This window comes from Amborella trichopoda, chromosome 2 (genome assembly GCF_054954075.1).
Source record: "Amborella trichopoda isolate Santa Cruz 75 chromosome 2, AtrichopodaSantaCruz75HAP2 v2.0, whole genome shotgun sequence".
In the NCBI taxonomy this organism is placed as follows: Eukaryota; Viridiplantae; Streptophyta; class Magnoliopsida; order Amborellales; family Amborellaceae; genus Amborella; species Amborella trichopoda.
In genome coordinates this window covers 36,354,565-36,373,863 of record NC_142337.1, presented here as the reverse complement: position 1 = coordinate 36,373,863, position 19,299 = coordinate 36,354,565, and the positions used below count along the sequence as shown (strand labels likewise).

Sequence of the window (19,299 nt, the reverse complement as noted above, 5' to 3'; positions counted from 1 at the left end):
TGGTCGATAACTTTTTTTAGGATTAATTATATTTATTTATTTTTATAATATACAAACATAAAATGCATATAATTAAGCTTTAATTACATATAATTACAAAAATAAAATTCCATATAATAATTTACAAAAATTAACATAACTATATGAATATGTTGTTTATTTATGTTAATAACTTAATATAATTATGTTAAATCCTAACTTAATAAATCCTAATTTCTTTTAGAAACTAAAATAACACTATTTTTAGAAATTTATAGTGATTTTTTTTAAAAAAAAAATTGGTACAAAAATTACCTATTTTACCGATTCTTCGATCAAATCCACCCATTCTCTAATCCAACATGGGTATGTATGAGACCAATTCAAGTCACCAATCCATTTTTTTAAAAATTTGTTCGTACAAAATAGTTTGCGTACCTAAAACAATTTGCTATGAAAGAGTCATTCAATTTCTATTTTTCCTTGTTTAGTTCATACGTCTGGAATTCCCATGTACCTTGCTTCTTATGTTTGGTCACTTGTTTTTGTTTCTTTGAGAGCCTACGGCTGGTAACTTGTTTATTAAACTCACTCCCAGAATCCACATACTTAACCGTTCAATTGAAATGTTGATGATTGGATATCAATATCCATTCAATTATGATGATTCCTTCATATCTAAACAAATGGATAGTTCATATGAATAAGGTCTGGTTCACTTTATTAAATTACACAAAGGCCATGGTTAATTAATCTGAGCATTCTCTCTCTCTGTCAAGATTAATAATATTTAAAATACAAAATCTATTAATAGTTTTTCTATTCCAAAGACATCACCATCCATATCCACCCCTAGAATGCATAACATAGGTACAAAGTTCCTCATTATGCTCCAATGTGCATCTTCAAAATAAAGTATAAAATGATACATATTGCCACAATCAAAGGGTAACACAACGATAGGTTATACTTTACAACTTTGGTGATGATTCAACGACCCCGCTTTTGATGCAGATTTGTACCAAAGTGAGCCTTGACTTCATCACTTGTATACCAAACGTCGTTTCTTAAAATTTTCAGAATGTTCTTTTGCTTCCTACAAAGTACAAAACTCTTGAATGAGTAATGGCATCCACTTTTGATGCAGGGAGATAATAAAACCAGAAAATTGGAAAAATACCCTCGCTCAACGGTCTGCGAGAATCCACCCCCAAAACAATCTCTTTCAAGAGAATAATTTTTATTCAATTCATAAACTGATTTACAATGAAAGGAGATGTCCTTTTAAATAGACTAAAATAAGATAACTAATAAAAAGCTTATCTCTACACCTATCCCTATTTTCTCTCTCTCATATCCACGGGCTTCTAGATAGCCAAGTTTTTCCTCTCATGTTTTACCCAAAAAAATCTCTCAAGTTGGTTATTGTTGATAAAGATAAACTCTCTTCTAAATTTACGCTTATCCTAATTATATCCATCAACCTAACCCAATTGATACAAGATAAACACAATATAAATTCTAAGTCGCTCTGCTAATTATCCCTGTGCACTCCCTAAACAAAAGAATAATTAAAATAATCCTAATAAATAACCCTAATAATTTCTCCTTATTACGTCATTACCTTTTCTTTCCCTCTTGTGCGACCCATTCACGAAGGGGCATGACTGCATCATTCCCCCCCAATTGAAAAGAACTCGACTCCGACGAGTTGGCTTCAGTATATATGCGATATAAGTTTGGATCCACTCTTTTGAACTCTGGCTCAAAAATCCACATGCTATCAGAGTATGACATGCCCTTCCATTTGACTAGAAATTGGCGATAGGAACCCTTTCGAGCTTGAAAGCTTTCAGTCTTCAAAACTTGCTCAATTTCATCATCTTTCTTCCTTGGTAATTTTTTCATCCTATCAACTACATCTTCTGTGACTTCTAGAAGGTCTCCGTGAAACTCAAATAAGTCAGCAACATTAAATATTGGGGAGATATCCAATGCCTTTAGTAATTCTACCTTATATGCATTGTTCCCATATTGCTTCAAGATGCGGCAAGGACCCACTTTTTTGGATTTGAGTTTATTATAGGTACCCAACGGAAACTTTTTCTTTCGCAAATACACCATTAGTAAGTCACCCTCCTTGAAAATCTTCTTTTCTATGCTCATTGGAAGCTTTTTGATACTTTGCATTGCTCTTCTCAAATTTCTTCTTGATTTGGGCTTGCAAATCTCGAATACGCTTAGCAAAAGCATTGGCATCTTCACTTATCTTGCCTAGCAAGGGTAATGGCACTACGTCCAACACACGATTAGGCGTCCACCCATTAACAATCTCAAATGGTGATTTTCCTGTAGATCGATTTGTTGAACTGTTGTAAGAAAACTCACCCTCAGGCAAAGCGAGGTCCCACTGAGATATGTTATCACCAATACTACTCCTCAAGAGATTACCAAGGTTTCTATTCACTACTTCAATCTGCCCATCTGTTTGAGGATGATATGCACTAGAAAATTGAAGTTTGGTTCCCATGCACTTCCATAAAGTGCGCCAAAAATGACTTAAATTTTTGTATCCCGATCAGATGTAATAGATTTAGGAACACCATGTAGCCTTACAATATCTTTGAAAAAGAGATTCGCGATATGTGCAGCATCCATAGTTCTTCTACAAGGAATAAAATGTGCCATTTTGGAAAATCAATCAACAACAACAAAAATAAAGTCCATACCTCGTGTGGTACGTGGAAGTCCAAGTATAAAATCCATAGAAATATCAACCCATGGGGCATTTGGAATAAGAAGAGGAGTATAAAGACCTGTATTTTGTGTGTGACCTTTATATACTTGGCAAGTTCGACATCAGGTCACAAATCGATCAACATCTCGTTGAAAACGTGGCCAAAAATATTTTTCCCCAACCATAGCCATAGTTTTGTCATTCCCAAAGTGTCCACCCAAGCCCTCACCATAAAGCTCCATGATTATCTTCTCCCATAGGGATCAATCAGATATACATAACTGCACACCTTTAAATAAACAACCATCATGCACGAGATACTCACCCATAGGGTCTCGCCCATCAACACACTTTTCAAGGACCTTGCTGAAAATTGGATCAACTTTATATTGATCTTTTGTCACTTCAAACCCCAACACTTCCATAGAGAAAGTTCTAAGCAACACTACCCTTCTATTTAAAGCATCAGCTACCTTATTTTGGGTTCCAACCTTGTGCTTTAATAGGAAGGTGTATTCTTGAAGGAAAGTCATCTACGTAGCATGTTGCGCATTCAAATTTTTCTGGGAACTCAAATACCAGAGTGCTTCATGATCTGAGTATAGAACAAACTCTCTAAGAATCAGGTAGTGCCTCCAGTAGCGTAACGCTTGCACCACTGCATAAAACTCGAGGTCATAAACCGAATACTTCTTACGTGCATCATTCAATTTCTCACTAAAGAAGGCCAATGGTCGTCCCTCTTGACTTAGAACTGCCCCTTTGCCAACATTTGATGCATCGGTTTCAATTTCAAACACCTTAGAAAAATCTGGTAAGGCAAGCACTGGTGCTTGCATCATCTTTTATTTAATTAGAGTGAAGCTCTTTTCAGCAGTGGAAATCCATGAAAACTTTCCAGCCCTCATACATGATCGCTAGGTCATGAAAAGAATGCACCTCAGTGAGTGACTTTGGGACCGGCCACTCAGCTATAGCTTTCACTTTTTCGTGATCCACCTTAATTCCCTCAAATGAAATAATATACCGCAGAAAGATAACATTGTTTGTCATAAATGAGCATTTTTTCAAATTCACAATAAGTGATTCATTTCCTTAGCACATCAAAAACTTGTTCCAAGTGGTTAAGATTATCATGTGGGTTAGCGCTAAAAACCAAAACAAATTTACCAATGTCACACCCCAAGAATTTACAGTACTGTTATTCCTGAGATGTGACAGACAAAACATATATACATCTATTGATAGGACAAATTTACAGTGACGAGGTCTTACAAAGTAAATAAAGAAAGCTAGCACAACAACAGTATCTTCCAAGGTTGATCTTGACTAGCACTCAAAATGAATCCACAGTTATCCTGAAAAAATGTTTACCATAGTTTGATGAGTTTGGCTACTCAGTAAGTGATCATCATAATCCTTAAAAATAATCATGATTGAAAGATATCAATATTTTCCAAAATGAGATCTATTAACAGAAATGCATCAACAGTTTCCCTTTCAAAAATGCATAATTAATTACAATCCGAGTAATTGAAATGCTTATAATACTTTTAACGGCAGCACATAATCCAAAGGATTTCACAAAATACCCTACTGGCGTCCCAAGTAGATCACCTATATACCCCATCAGCATCCTGATGGGTCCACTTAATTCCTATCGGCGTCCCGGATAGGTCCACTTAATCCTTGCAGGTCCACTTATACCTCACCGGAGTACTGGATGAGTCCACTTAATCCCTACCGGCATCCCAGATAGGTCCACTTATACCTCACCGGCGAACCGGATGAGTCCACCTGCATACTTAAATTATTTCTAAATCTCTTTAAACATTTGAAAGCAGCAATATCATGTACTCAATATATCACTAAAATCATTAATATGAATTTCACTGAAACCATTAATAACAGTCACTTTCAATAACATTTCTAAAATAACCAATCAAATATTTTGGGCTCAAATTTAGAAAGATAGCAGTTTGTAAAGGCATTCTAGCATAATTGCCAATTTAATATGTATAGAAAAACTCTTGTAAAAATTCAAGAATACGGAATTATCACAATTTATGGGATATCAATTCACAAATAAACATTTCACAACAATACTATAATCAATTACAAAAATGTCAATTTTTTTTTTTTTTTTTAAATAATAAGGCAGTCATTTGCACATGAATTTTACAATGTCTAAATATTCAGAACAGTAGAAAGAAATATCACAATTTTACTAAAAGCCGAAATATCACATTCATTTCTAACAATAAACAAGAAAAATAAATAAATTTATTTTTTTAATTTACAGCATTCAAAATTTCTAACATAGATAAAATATCACAATTTTTATCAAAAAGATTATTTTTCAAGATAATGAGGTCACGTGCGCATAAAATTTATCGCGCCTAAAATTCATGATAATAAGCAGAAATAATTATTTCATTTTATTTTTAAAAAGAATGAATTATTTTTCGAGACAATGAGGTCACTTACACATAAAACTGATAAAATAAAGATCCTAGACGAAAATATCACTATTTATTAGAAATAGACTATTTTTCAGGAAGACGATGTCACTTACCCACAAATATTTGAGAGGGAACTTCGATAAAATTCGGCTAGAGAGAGAGAGATCTCAAAATTTTCTAGGGTAGGAGTGCTCACCTCCCCTATTTAAATTCTTAAAACGTATTATTATAATATTTTATTACACTCTACCTCATACCTGAGGTGTCGCATTAAGCGTCTGCTTTTAACATACGAAAACCACGTCCGCTAAAGGACGTGGCCAGCTGCAAGCAGCAGGAGGCAAAAGCAGGCAAAAGAAAAAGTAAAGGCAGAGGCAACGGCAAAAAATTTTGAAAATAGTGATGGTCCCCAAGGACCATCATACTCAAACAGACCATCACCTATTTAAAAGCATATTTTCTCCTTTTTTTTTTTTTTTTTTTTTCTTTTGAAATTTTAGGATTGTTACACTCATCCCCCCTTAAAGAAATTTTGTTTTCTAAATTTGTGTACCTGATTATTGAAAAAGATAGGGGTATTTTTCTCTGATTTCGTCTTCTCGTTCCCAAGTCGACTCTTCTCTTGAATGGTACTGCCATAATACACGGACTAAAAGAATCTCCTTGTTACACAACACTTGCACCCTTCTATCCAATATCAAAATTGGCTGCTCAATGAAGGATAGGTCCTTCCTGATCGGTAAAGGTTCATATTTTAAGATATGGAACGGGTCGGGCTGATATTTTCGTAGTGAAGATATATGAAAGACATTATGGACATTTGCCAATTCGGGTGGTAAGGCAAGTCTATAAGCGACACCTCCGATTCTTTCTAGGATTTCAAATGGTCCGATGTAACGTGGGCTCAACTTTCCTTTCTTGCCGAATCTCATAATGCCCTTTATTGGTAAGATTTTTAGGAAAACTCGATCACCTTCCTCAAATTCAAGATCTCTCCTTCGATTATCGGCATAACTCTTTTGCCGACACTGAGCTGTCCTGAGCCTTTCACGAATTAATGCTATTTTATCTGTGGTTATCTGGACAATTTCTTGCTCCAAAAGCTTTCTTTCACCAACCTCGTCCCAACATATGGGTGACCTGCATTTCCTTCCATACAGGGCTTCATATGGTGCCATCTGAATACTGGCTTGGAAGCTATTATTATAAGCAAACTCAATCAGGGGTAAATGGTCATCCCAGCTTCCTGTAAGGTCAATAACACAGGCCCTCAGCATATCTTCCAAGGTTTGGATGGTCCTCTCCGATTGTCCATCAGTTTGGGGGTGAAAGGCAATACTAAAGGTGAGTCTCGTCCCCATGGCTGACTGTAGTCTAGCCCAAAATTTAGAAGTAAACCGAGAATCCATGTCCGATACAATACTGACAGGAACTCCATGCAATCGCACTATTTCCTTAATGTACAACTGAGCCAGTCGATCCAAAATGTACGTCGTGCGAATCGATAGAAAGTGGGCAGCTTTGGTTAACCGGTCCACAATGACCCAAATGCTATCATGTCCTGAATTTGTTCTAGGCAAGCCAGAGACAAAATCCATAGAGATGTGCTCCCACTTCCATTCTGACACCGGTAAAGGCTGCAACAACCCAGATGGCCTTTAATGTTCAGCTTTTACTTGCTGGCATGTTAGGCATTTAGACACAAATAGTGCTACCTCTTTTTTCATATTATTCCACCAAAAGGTTTTCTTCAGGTCCTGATACATTTTAATACTTTCGGGATGTATCGTATAATGAGAATGATGTGCTTCTTTTAAGATAGCTTTCTTTACACTCTCATCATTCGGGACACAAACCCGACTTTTGAATCTTAGCAAATCCTCACTACATATAGAGAATTCATCTCTCTTTCCTTGCTTCACCTCTTCTATAATTGTTATAAGCTGAGGGTCTTTCTTTTGTGCCAATCGAATCTGTTGGATTAATTGGGGTTCCGCCTTAATGTTGGCAATCATACTTACCATACCATTAATGGACGGAGTTGGATGTCAATCCACTATTTTCTCTAACGATCGCATTTCTTGGATCATTAGATGAGCTAAGACTCCCGTAGATTTTCTACTTAGAGCGTCGGCCACAACGTTAGCTTTTCTTGAATGATAATGGATTGTACAATCATAATCTTTTAAGAAATCCATCCATCTTATCTGCCGCATATTTAAATCCTTCTGAGAGAAAAGGTATTTCAAACTCTTATGATCCGTGTATATTACGAATTGCTCACCATATAGATAATGCCTACATATTTTCAAAGCGAATACTATTGCAGCTAGCTCCAAATCATGAATTGGATATTTTTTCTCATATTCTTTCAACTGTCTGGATGCATATGCCACTACTTTCCCATATTGCATTAATACACAGCCCAAACCTTTATGTGAAGCATCACTATAAATCACAAATCCCCCACTCCCCTCAGGAATAGTTAAGTAGGAGCTGAAGTTAATCGAACTTTTAGTTCTTGAAAACTCTCCTCACATTCACTTGTCCACTCAAATTTGACATTTTTCTGTGTCAATCGAGTCAATGGGATTGCGAGTCGAGAAAATCCTTCTACAAATTTTCTGTAATATCCTGCCAATCCCAAAAAGCTTACAATTTCGTCTCTCTTAGTATTTGCCATACCATTCTTACATGCTGCTCATGTTCCTTCTGATTCTTGGAATAAATTAAAATATCATCGATGAATACCACAATAAATTTATCCAAAAAGGGCTTAAAGATCTGATTCATCAAATCCATAAATGCAGCTGGTGCATTGGTTAATCCAAAAGGCATGACTAAAAATTCATAATGGCCATACCTTGTTCTGAAAGCTGTCTTGAGTACATCTTCACTTTTAATCTTAAGCTGATGATATCCAGATCTAAGATCAATTTTTTAAAACACTTGTGATCCTTGTAATTGATCAAATAAATCATCAATTCTAGGTAATGGATACTTATTTTTCACTGTCACTTGGTTCAACTGTCTATAATCAATACACAATCTCATAGTCCCATCTCTCTTTTTGACAAACAGTATTGGAGCACCCCAAGGTGACACACTGGGCCTGATAAAACCTTTATTTAATAATTCTTCCAATTGTTGTTTCAGTTCTTTAAGTTCTGCAGGAGCCATTCTGTAAGGTGCCTTAGAAATTGGTGCTACCCCTGGCAATAATTCAATGGAGAATTCAATTTCCCTGTCAGGCGGTAATCTTGGCAATTCTTCAAAAAAAACGTCGAGAAATTCTCGGATAACCGGAGTGGTATCCAAATTTATTTCTTCCTTCCTATCTTCTTTGATATAGGCAAGAAAGCCTTGACACCCTTTTCGAAGGAGGCGATTAGCTTGAATACAAGAGATTAAATATGATGGGGAGTCTTCTTTGACACCATTGAAGTAAAATACTGGTTGATTCGGAATACTAAAGGTAACAATTTTCTTATAACAATCAATACTTGCATGGTATGCAGATAGCCAATCCATGCCTAAGATTACATCAAAATCTTGAATTTCCAGGAGTATTAAATCAACCAACAGTTCCTTTTCTTCTATCTTTATTACACATGATTTGTACATTATATTGGTGTTAATTGAATCTCCCATCGGTGTGGCTACCTCTAGAACGTATTCTAATTGTTCTGGTTCTACTTTTAAGTGGCATGCAAAGTGTTGTGACACAAATGAATGAGTAGATCCAGGATCAATCAAAACATGAGCTACTTTTTGGAAGATAGTAAGAGTACCTTGGATCACTGATTTTGAGGCCTGAGCGTCTTGCTCGGTAATCGCAAATACTCTTCCCTTCATTTGAGGCTTTGGAGCTATCTCTCCCTGCTTTGGAAGCTGTTGTGTCTGTAAGCTAAGACATTGTTTAATCTGGTGTCCCAATTTTCCACATTTAAAACAGGCTCCGGTATTCCAATAACAAGGGCTTGATCCATGATTTTTCCCACATTTTCTACATGGTTCTATTGGGTTTTGAAATGGTGAGGGCCTTGGCTTCTTGTTTGGCCTTTCAAACTATTGTCGATTAGATGATGTAGGTCTAACATGACTGTTCTGATTTTTCGTCTTTTGGTAATCTTCAAAATCTTTTTCGACAATTTGGGCTCGATCCACTATTTCAGCATAAGTTCTTAATTTCAAGACTGATATTCTGCTTCTAATAGCTGGGCTGAGACCCCTTTCAAATTTCTTCACCTTTCTTGCCTCATTGTTAATCATATGTAGTGCAAACCTGGTCAATTCAGTAAACTTGCCCTCGTACTGTGCTACTGTCCTATTTCCTTGGATTAGTTCTAGAAATTCCATTTCTTTTTGGTCTCGAATAAAATCTGGGAAATATTTTTCATTAAATGCCTCTAGAAATACTTTCCAAGTCAAGGTTTTATTTTCTTTGACCAATACTCCTTTTGCCATTCGCCACCAGTGTTGTGCCTCACCTTCTAACATAAAAACTGCCAAGGCCACTTTCCTATCATCAGGACATTCCATTACCTCGAATATTTTCTCCAATTGCATAATCCATCCCTCGGCTTCCAGTGGATTTACAGCACCCTTAAAAGAAAGTGGGTTCAATTTCTTAAATTGTTTGATATTACTCCCACCATTTCCTGTAACTGACTGCCTAGGTGGATTGTTGTTTTCCATTTGATGTTGCATTAGAGTAACCATATTTTTCAAGGCTTTGTGAATTCCTTCCATATTAGCCTCAGCTATTCTAGATCTTGACTTTGTCCCGGTTTGTACACACAATAAATGTGATTTTAAGTACAATCTTTTTAAATTTCCTAAGGATCTTAAACCTATTGCTCTGATACCATAATTGTCACACCCCAAGAATTTACAGTACTGTTATTCTTGAGATGTGACAGACAAAACATATATACATCTTTTGATAAGACAAATTTACAGTGGCGAGGTCTTACAAAGTAAATAAAGAAAGCTAGCACAACAACAGTATCTTTCAAGGTTGATCTTGACTAGCACTCAAAATGAATCCGCAGTTATCCTGAAAAAATGTTTACCATAGTTTGATGAGTTTGGCTACTCAGTAAGTGATCATCATAATCCTTAAAAATAATCATGATTGAAAGATATCAATATTTTTTAAAATGAGATCTATTAACAGAAATGCATCAACAGTTTCCCTTTCAAAAATGCATAATTAAGTATAATCCGAGTAATTGAAATGCTTATAACACTTTCAACGGCAGTACATAATCCAAAGGATTTCACAAAATACCCTACTGGCGTCCCAAGTAGGTCACCTATATACCCCATCAGCGTCCTGATGGGTCCACTTAATCCCTATCGGCGTCCCGGATAGGTCCACTTAATCCCTGCAGGTCCACTTATACCTCACCGACGTACCGGATGAGTCCACTTAATCCCTACTGGCGTCCCAGATAGATCCACTTATACCTCACCGGCGAACCGGATGAGTCCACTTGCATACTTAAATTATTTCTAAATCTCTTTAAACATTCGAAAGCAGCAATATCATGTACTCAATATATCACTGAAATCATTAATATGATTTCACTGAAACCATTAATAACAGTCACTTTCAATAACATTTCTAAAATAACCAATCAAATATTTTGGGCTCAAATTTAGAAAGGTAGCAGTTTGTAAAGGCATTTTAGCATAATTGCCAATTTAATATGTATAGAAAAACTCTTGTAAAAATTCAAGAATACGGAATTATCACAATTTATGGGATATCAATTCACAAATAAACATTTCACAACAATACTATAATCAATTGCAAAAATGTCAATTTTTTTTTTTTTTTTAAATAATAAGGCAGTCATTTGCACATGAATTTTACAATGTCTAAATATTCAGAACAGTAGAAAGAAATATCACAATTTTACTAAAAGCAGAAATATCACATTTATTTCTAACAATAAACAAGAAAAATAAATAAATTTATTTTTCTAATTTACAGCATTCAAAATTTCTAACATAGATAAAATATCACAATTTTTATCAAAAAGATTATTTTTCAAGATAATGAGGTCACGTGCGCATAAAATTTATCGCGCCTAAAATTCATGATAATAAGCAGAAATAATTATTTCATTTTATTTTTAAAAAGAATGAATTATTTTTCGAGACAATGAGGTCACTTACACATAAAACTGATAAAATAAAGATCCTAGACGAAAATATCACTATTTATTAGAAATAGACTATTTTTCAGGAAGACGATGTCACTTACCCACAAATATTTGAGAGGGAACTTCGATAAAATTTGGCTAGAGAGAGAGAGAGATCTCAAAATTTTCTAGGGTAGGAGTGCTCACCTCCCTTATTTAAATTCTTAGAACGTATTATTATAATATTTTATTACGCTCTACCTCATACCTGAGGTGTCGCATTAAGCGTCTGCTTTTAACATACGAAAACCACGTCCGCTAAAGGACGTGGCCAGCTGAGAGCAGCAGGAGGCAAAAGAAAAAGTAAAGGCAAAGGTAAAGGCAAAAACTTTTGAAAATAGTGATGGTCCCCAAGGACCATCATACTCAAACAGACCATCACTTATTTAAAAGCATATTTTCTCCTTTTTTTTTTTTTTTTTTTGAAATTTTAAGATTGTTACAACCAATAAAAGGACGAAGTACCTCAGTCATTAGGCGCATGAATGTACTTGATGCATTAGAAAAGCCGAATGGCATCACAAGCCACTCATATAATCCATCTTGAGTTTTGAATGCGGTTTTCCATTCATCTCCAGGTTGAATCAGAATTTGATGGTACCCACTCCTTAAATCAATCTTTGAGAAAACCTTAGCTCCATTAAGCATATCTAACATATCATCGAGCCTAGGTATGAAAAATTGGTACTTGATTGTGATTTTGTTGATTGCCCGACTATCCACGCACATCCTCCATGACCAATCTTTTTTTGGAGTCAGTAATGCAGGGACGACACATGGTAACATGCTTTCTCGAAGCAATCCCTTCTTAAGGGACGCAACAACTTGTCTGTGTAACTCATCATGTTCCATGGAGCTCATTCGATAATGGGTCAAATTTGGTAGGCTAGATCCGGGCACCAACTCAATGTGATGCTGAATATTTCTCATTGAAGGAAGACCATCAGGTAATTCTTCAAGCATCAAATCTTTATACTTATCAAGTAGAGCTTCAAGAGACCTAAGAATTGCAGTCGGTGCAGAATTTTCTTTTGCAATCAATACATAAATCACATCTATATTAATTTGGGTATAGGAAGTTGCTTCATAGGGTGGAGTGTTATATTAATACCATCCTTAACAAAAGAATAAGTGTTTCGCCAAGTTTTATGCACTATATCATGATCATAAAGCCATAGTCTACCAAGTAATATGTGGCATGCATCCATAGGTGCTACATCACACCACACTTTATCTTTATAATTAGCACCAATGGAAAAAGAGATTAAACAACAAGTAAGAACTGATACCTCACCTCCTTTCTTGAACCACTGGATGTGGTATGGGTGTGGGTGCTTATGTTCTTTCAATTGAAGTTTAGCCACCATATCTTTAGATACAATGTTTTCACTGGTCCCACTATTAATTAGTATTGTGTATAACTTGTCTCCTGATGTACAAATTGTTCGAAAAATATTATGTCACAACCACTTATCATCCTCGTTAGGTATTGGGGTTGATAACATAGTTTGCTGGACAACTAAGACTTCACCTTCTTCATCTCCATACAAATCCTCAACTTCACCTTTAAAAAGTTCAGTCCCTTCATAAGACTAGCTCGTCCCAATATAACATTGGCCTTCATAGGTGTATCCTTCATCAACTTCTTCTTCATAATTTTTTACAACCAAATTAACTTTTACAAAGGGTTGTCGTGAGGGGCAATTGAATGCCATATGTCCACGCTGTTGGCACTTGAAACGCACTATTTGTGTATTATCACAAAGCGTTTTAGGTGCTCCCACCCTCTTCCAACACCACCTCTCCCCATATTAGGGTTTGGCCTAGTTGAGAAATTTTGAGAAGTTTAGTTTCCACATCTTATAGGTGGTCTTCTAAAGGTTAAAGCTTGCTGCCCCTGTATTGAAGTAAAGCCTCGTGTCACTGAGCTATTCTCCTAAGCCCCAGATTGACTATATTTTCTGCTTTGAGGGCCAACGTATAGGCATCAGACATCTTATAGACATCTTTGAAGGCTAATTCATTCTGAATGCCTTGATTTAGCCCATTCAAGTAACGACTTATTTTTTGATCTTCATACTCTTGTAAATTTGCCCTAAATATCAAAATATAGAACTCTTCAATATAGACTTTTCACCTTACTGGAGGTTTTGACACCTTTGGTACAAAGTTCAGGCATAATTTGTTGGTAAAAATTTTCGACGCATCTTCATCTTCATCTTTTCCCACGAATTAATCTTTTCTTTGCCTTGTCGAAGACGATCCTATTGCAAATCATCCCGCCAAACCAATGCATGGCAAGAAAATTTGTGGCTACTAGTTTTACTGTTTTGTGATCTACAATATCTTTGTACTCAAACACTTTCTATACTTTACTTAGCCAATCAAGAAAATCATCTGCATGCAATCGACCATGGAATTCTAGAATATCAATTTTTATTACAAGTTCTCTTTCTCTTTCCAACAACCGAAGAATTCGTTCATTGAATCGTTATTAGCCGGAGCCACCTGAGGTTGGTTAGGAACAAGATGCATACCTCTTTCATCTATGTTGCCTTGAGTTCCAACACCGGTCTCCGGATTCCTTCCATCATGAAGCTGAGCGAACCTTTGCGCAAGCTCATCAACTTTCGTAGCTACAAGCATGAATTGGTCTACTCTCTCTGCTAGGGCTTGAACTAAGCCAGTCAATACCTTTAATCCATCGAGGGGTGTCTCTTGTGAAGCCATCGGAACTTGGCTCTGATACTAATTGATGCAGGGAGAGAATAAAACTAGAAAATTGATAATAAAAAGAAGGAAGATTAAGAGAAAAATACCCTCTCCCAAAGGTCTACAAGGGAATCCACCCCCAAAACAATCTCTTTCAAGAGACCAATTTTTATTCAATTTATAAATTGATTTACAATGAAAGGAGATGTCCATTTAAATTGACTAAAATAAAATAACTAATAAAAAGCTTCTCTCTACACCTATCCCTATTTTCTCTCTCTCATATCCACGGGCTTCTAAATAGCCATGTTTTCCCTCTCACGTTTTACCCAAAAAAAGACCTCTCAAGTTGGTTATTATTGATAAAGATAAACTCTCTTCTAAATTTACCCTTATCCTAATTATATCCCTCAAACTAACCCAATCGATACAAGATAAACCCAATATAAACTCTAAAGTCGCCATGCTAATTATCCCTGCGCACTCCCTAAACAAAAAAATAATTAAAATAATCCTAATAAATAACCCTAATAATTTCTCTTTATTACGTCATTGCCCTTTATTTCCCTTTTGGGTTCTGCAACCCTTCTTTGGCCCAGTCACGAAAGGGCATGGCTGCATCAACTTACCACCTTGACATTCTTCCCAGAATGCAAGGCCAAAACGTTTTGGGTAGCAGATAGCAACAACCATTTCATTGGACATGCGTATTTTTTCTTTTCCAATAGATATACATGCGGGCATTTCCTATAATTATAATGAACAAGCACTACATACAAATATAACTTAAAAACAATAAGTAATGCAATGACTTAAACATGACTCAAAACATTTAATAACTCTACGCAAGTATACAATAGGTTAATATTACATTTCATGAGCAAATTACCAATTCATATTCATATATTTTATTGAATGTAATGGACGATAACAAATGACAACAAAATGCAACAAACGTTCCATAACATCATAGCAATAAAGCATAAGAAATTGTAAGTTGAAACAAATCATATGCCGTATGCCATCGCATACATATTTGAAGGAGCAGAAATTCAGCAGTAAATTGATAAATCCATAATCATTTTGAATTGTTTTTTGCTGAATTTCTTCTAGAGTATAAATTAGATTGTATAGTATGATTTCGATTTGAATTAGAGTGAATCGCATCAAATATCCGTGCCAAATCTCAACGAAATTCTGCTGTTTTTGCAGCAGAAATAACAACACAGAGAAAATTGTGTTTTGAATGATTAGATCAGAAGCTTTTGGATCAGGTCTTGATCTGATTTTGTATCAAAATCATATAGGACAATTAAAAAGGTTAATTAAATGATTTTTAAGAAATTTTGATGAATCAAAATGGTCACACAAAACTTACGTGTTGTGGAATTTTGTGTCAGCATATAAACCAGAAAAGTGATACTGCTCTTGTTAGAATTTGGTATCAGAGCAATACGAATAATTCTTAAAGAACATAAAAAAAAATATGAAGAATATAAAAATAAAATATGCTTATGACGATTGTAAACCAAAACACAGAGCACCTAAACTTATGTCCCCTCCAATCAAATAAAAAATAAAAAAGAAAAAAAATATTAAATGTTTCAATCAGTTTCCCACTATTGAAAAACACTCCAACCCCAGTTTATGTAACTTTGATATGCACTATTTTCATCTTATGATCCAATAAATAACATCATAGATACAAAATTGATGACCTTCTTAATATTGCACCTCATAAAACCCATTGTTATGAAATACTAGGGTTTTAGTCATCAAGAAAAGCTTAAAGCAAAAGGGAATGAGGGAACAAATGGATTTTTAGAGAAAGAGGGAGAGAGAGAGAGAGAGAGAGAGAGAGAGAGAGATTTCAAATGAGAATGATGAATACTCAACAAATATCATCAAAATAAGACACCAGAAAGCATTACAACATAGAGAAAACATCTATTGTCTCAGGGAAACACATGGTTATTCTACACGAAAAAAATAAAAGTTAGAGAGAGAAAGCCCTACCTCTCTTCCTAAGTGCTGCGAAGAAGCCGCTAAAGAAGAAGAAAGGCTAGGGTTTGAGAGAGAAGATAGTTGGAGGGAGGAGCAAGAGAGAGGAGAACAATAGGGGTTGTGCGTAGGTTAGCAAGAGGGGCAAGCGACCAGCAAGCATGTTCCAAAGAGGAGCAATTTTCTTTCCTTTGTAAATGGACTTAAGCCCATTTAACCAGATTTGAGGTTCTACTTTTGGGTCCGAAGGGAAATAAGACACCGGAAACTTGTTCCCCACCTTATAAGGTGCGTTGTTATTTTCACATGAAAGTGGCCCACAATGGTATGATATTTTCACATGGAAGGTTTAAAAAATTGCTAAGCAACCGGCCTGGCGCCCAGCACCTAGGCGAGCGCCTAGAACCTTAGGTATCCTACAATACAAATTCTTTAGATATATATATATATATATTCATATGTTTGCATCAATTTTGAATTTATTGTATTTATATGTATTGTAACATACTTTCTTCAATACGAACATATGGAATGCTAAGAATAAACCTGTTCAAAATTTCAAAATTCAAATCACATAAAATTTTAAAAAAGTTTGAGAGTTGAGTCTTCAACAAACTTACTAAAGCATAAAACCAAACAACCAAAAGTTCAAAAAAGCGAAAAGTCCAACATCCAAATGTCTAAAGTCCAAACTCCAGACTAAGATGGTGCAATAAAGATGCAATACAAAAGTATAAAAGAAGAGAGAGTACATCTATGTTTCTCCAATCATCATCAGTAAGAATCAAAATCAACATCATCATCGCTTGCATCTGTATCTGAATCGAGGCCGTCATCATCAAAATCATCATCCTTTTCAATGTATTGCTCTTTTTCCTCAATTCTTTTGAAGCTGCCTCCTCCTCCTCTATTTCCCTCCCCCTCTGTGACTGTGAAGTACCAACAACAATCATTGCTCGTGTGGCCTTCCTAGGATCAAAAGCTGGACTCGAAGCCTCCTTGACCATATCCAGGTCAAACCTCCCTGGGGAAGACCTCCTCAGTACCAGGGTCTTCCGTACCTAGGTAAGACCTCCTCCTCCTCTATGGGATACTTCTTTTGCTGATGGAACTTCTTCTTGAGCCTCTGATTTTCTCTTAAAAAAACAAGCCATTGAGCTTCCTTTGCTCAAGCCTAGCTCTTCTCTTTGTATGTACCTAGATGAAAAAAATGTATGAGTACTAGTGTACTACTAGTCTATTACTACTACTAAGTGACCGATATACTAAATGAACTTATAGACAACAAAGGTTATAAGTTATCATCTCAAACAAACTCCAATTGCGCTCTTAACCAGAAGAGTTAGTTGTCAAATTCAAGATCCTAATAGTCAACTTCTGGAGTGTGGACTGCTACTCCCGTGTTGTCTCCACCATCAACTGCAATTTGTGTGCAACCTTTATAATTATTTTGAGTATTTAACATTGTCATAAAGAATTTTAGCAAATTTAAAATAAAACGCTAGTTATTACTTATTAGGAACTTGAAATAAAATTTTCAAACAAACTTTAAAAATAAAACATATATTATTATTACCTGGTTCTGCTTTGCTCCTCTGTCTTCATGCCATTGCTTTCCCAAATGACTTCAAATTACACTTGTAAAGAATGACCTCTTCAGTCGATGTCTTATCTTGGATATTTTGATCAGGCACTAATTAAAACCATCTATAATTGTTTCTTTTGCCTCAATATCACCATCAGCATAAAAGAACTCAAGGTTCAAGTAGTATGCCACCACATGCAATGGTCGATATAGTTGTCTATCTGATGGAGGGTTTTAGGCTTGACTTTCTCTAGGCAAAGGGGCTAGGGTTTCAATCTTTTTTTTTCCTTCCTTGAAGAAGTCACGAATTTTTTATTTTTATAGATTGGGAATTAACCCAAAAAGGGAACTTACCATCACCAGCCAATTGCCAACCAGAACTTGCCATTTTTGAGGTCCCGAGTCAGGGCGACACTAGGTGTGTCACCAAGCCAAAATAGGTCAAATTCAAGAAATTTGACCTAAAACATCTGAGGAACCTCTGGCATGCGAAAATTGTCATTTTTGGGCTGTTAGAGCTGGGCGACACACAGTGGTCGCCCAAGTCAAGCCTGCTCGAAACCAGAAATTTCAAGTTCAGGGCAGATGCTGGGGCTGTCAAGATGTTGCCTGCCACAAATCATCCAAATTGGATTTGTTTAAGTTGGGCGACACAAGGTGTGTTGCCCAGACCATATCTGCCCAAAATGCAAGATTCCTACTTAGCACTGATCTCTAGGTTGTCCTGCCAAAAAATGAAGATTCTGGGTCAAACAGGGTTGGGAGACACATAGTGTGTTGCCTGGGCGACCCTAGGTGTGTCGCTCAGTCTGGTGGGTGGCACAAAGCGTGCCGCCTATTTTGGGTTGGGCGACAATGGGTGTGTCACCCAAGCCAAAACTGATCGAAATTTCGAAATTGGAAATTTTTAGTTCAAGTGTGTACCTCAGCCTCTTGTGAAGCTCTCAGAGAAATTTTGGGTGAAAAAGATTCTGGGACAAAATAAGGTATCTATAGGGTTCTGGGTAGGCAGGATGGTTTTGGGTCACAGGGTAGGCTGTGTGGACTATGGATTTGGATTTACTAAGACAGTGTGGTCCTAAGGGTTCAAGAAACTACAGAATTTGCCAGATTTAAAATGGGGTGTCTACAGTTCCCCCTCTTTGGCAGTCCCTGTCTTTCGAGGAACAGGTGAGTGGCAAAGAAGTAGACACTTTGACGTTCCCTGTCCTTCGAGGGGCAAGTGAACGTCAAAGATAATACAGACATTTTAAATTTCTTCCTAACATCACAAGGTTAGAGGACACACCAAGTAATCCCTCCAAGTCATTGCGCTCACCGAGCTCACCTACCTAAGGCATTTTTCACCTAGGGTTTTCGACGTGAGATGTTGGTGAGTTACACAAGCTTGAAACTCGAGTTGGATTTTTCGGCCATACCACTTAACTTCAGGGGTTTCGCAGTTTGAATTTTTTTTAACCCTGGCATCTTCTTTGATTTCCTTAGGGTTACCTAAGGCTTTCTATAGAAAAAGGCTTTCTATGGAAAGAGACTTGTCTGGCCAATTCCGAAGAGAGAGACTATGAAGCAATAAGATAATCATGGCAACGCGATAATCATCATATACGGGTG

At 36.2% G+C, this 19,299-nt stretch overlaps 1 long non-coding RNA gene across 1 annotated transcript; it reads right to left on the bottom strand.

Moving 5' to 3' along the window:
• Positions 1-4,168: 4,168 nt before the first annotated feature.
• Positions 4,169-16,373, bottom strand: LOC110006375 (uncharacterized). The gene is made up of 2 exons (XR_016050554.1): positions 16,119-16,373; positions 4,169-4,513 (listed from the first exon to the last, which is right to left on the bottom strand). It is a non-coding gene; the product is annotated as an uncharacterized LOC110006375 (long non-coding RNA).
• Between the last annotated feature and the right edge of the window lie 2,926 nt (positions 16,374-19,299).